The following is a 2153-nucleotide window of genomic DNA, read 5'->3' on the forward strand; positions in this document are numbered from 1 at the left end:
TCTCTCTTTCTTTCTGTTTCTCTCTCTCCCTCCCTCTCTCTCTCTCTCTCTCTCTCTCTCTCTCTCTTTGTGTTTCTAACTCTTTCATTCTCTCTCACTCCTTCTTCCTCTTTCTCTCACAATCTCTCTTTCTCAATCTCTCTCACTCTTTCATTCTCAATTTCTTTCTTTTCCTTTCTTAATCTATATCTTCCTCTCTCTCTCTCTCTCTCTCTCATTCTTTCTCAATCTCTCATTCTCCCTCTCTGTCTCTCTTTCAACTCTCTCCCTCCTCCCCTTTCTCTCTCTCTCTAATACAGTTTCAACTCCTATCTATCTATCTTTCCATTTCTATCCCCACCTCTCTCTCTCTCTCTCTCTCATTCTTTTCAATACTTTCATTCTCTCTCACTCCTTCTTCCTCTGAATCCCTCTCACCACCTTCATCATCATCATCATCATCATCATCATTGCACAGTGTCATATTCCTCCATATCGCGACATCATTGCAAGCACACTATTTACAAGAATTAATGCTACTCTTTAATCCATTCTAATCTGCATTGAAACCATTTCTTAAGAGGAAAAAAAAAAATCTCTCCACAGAGTTCTTACTGGATTTCTCTGCCTTCACCACCACCACCGCTGCCACCACACCCTTTTTATAGCTTTAAATTTATTATTATTATTATTATTATTATAATTATTATTTTTAAGGCGACATATTGGCAAAATCATTAGCACACCGGGTGAAATGCCTAGCGGCATTTCGCCCGTTGCTACATTCTGAGTTCAAATTCCACCAGGGTCAACTTTGCCTTTCATTCTTCGGGGGGTCGATGAAATAAGTACCAGCTTAGCACTGGGGTCAATGTAATCAACTTGTCCCCTCCCCGCAAAATTTCAGGCCTTGTGCCAATGGTAGAAAGGATTATTATTATTATTATTATTATTATTATTATTATTATTATTAAGGTAGCGAGCTGGCAGAATTGTTAGCACATCAGGTGAAATGTTTAATGGTACTTTGTCCGTGTTTATGTTCTGAGTTCAAATTCAGCCGAGGTCAACTTTGCCTTTCATCCTTTCAGGATCGATAAGTACCAGTTGAGTACTGGAGTCGATGTGATCAACTGTCCCCTCCTCACAAAATCCAGGCCTTGTACTTATAGTTGAAAGGATTCCTATTATCATTATCATTATTATTATTATTATTATTATTATTATTATACAATATGAGAAGAATACTCTTATTGTGTATTTACCTTTGTGAAGATATAAGTCTATCTTCATTATTATTATTATTATTATTATTATTGAAATTAGCATCATTATTGTAATCGTCATTATCATCATCATCACCTCTGCCTTAACGAAGTCATTGTTTTCAGTTGTGTTTGTTTGTCCGTGGACAAGATATCTCAGGAACCGCTGGATGGATTCAGATGAAACTTTCAGAGACATTTAGACTTGTGACTGGCACAAACTGATTAGATTTTGGGATGGATCCGGTACTGGACAAAGATTCTGGATTATTTTTCCTGTTTTTTTTTTTTTTTTCGAGAGTGATCAGATTAATTTTTAGTATTCTCGTTTGTGAGAGCAGTCAAGTTTATTTCAGATATTCTCATTTTAAAAATCATCTCTGGCTAATCATTGAGAGGACATTGGTGTTGCCTTGGCAGAGGCTTGCGCTCTCTGAGTGCTCATTATTATTATTATTATTTTTCATTATTTTCTGTTTCTTTCTTTTGGTTTGTTTTTACATTTATTATTTTTTTCTCCAAGACTAGATATTATCAACTTTTATGCTGGCCATACTTTAATATAATACTATAGTCCAATTTTCAAATTATTGACAATAACCAATTTGATTTCACAACAACAACAGCAACAGCAAAATAAATAATGGTTTTGTGTTTACGAAACAAAAAATGTGAAATCACATACACACACATACACATATATCATACAGTAAGACATTTTCTTACCAATATTGTTGTTGTTCTTGCAGTTTCTATTTCTTCTTATTCTTGTCAGTCTATCATCTCTAAAAGTTTTTCGTTCTCAAATATGATTTTCAAGTCTTTTAATTAACTGCCATATGCATCTATATGCATATAAAGACACACACACACACACACACACTTCTGTCATCACAAACCATGCAAATA

General features: G+C 34.9%; 1 protein-coding gene across 2 annotated transcripts in view; it reads left to right on the top strand.

Moving 5' to 3' along the window:
• Nucleotides 1-2153, top strand: part of LOC106867259 (exostosin-1) — a 243698-nt gene that overhangs the window by 234893 nt on the left and 6652 nt on the right. The window lies entirely within an intron of this gene.

The sequence above is a fragment of the Octopus bimaculoides genome, chromosome 23 (assembly GCF_001194135.2).
Source record: "Octopus bimaculoides isolate UCB-OBI-ISO-001 chromosome 23, ASM119413v2, whole genome shotgun sequence".
Lineage (NCBI taxonomy): Eukaryota > Metazoa > Mollusca > Cephalopoda > Octopoda > Octopodidae > Octopus > Octopus bimaculoides.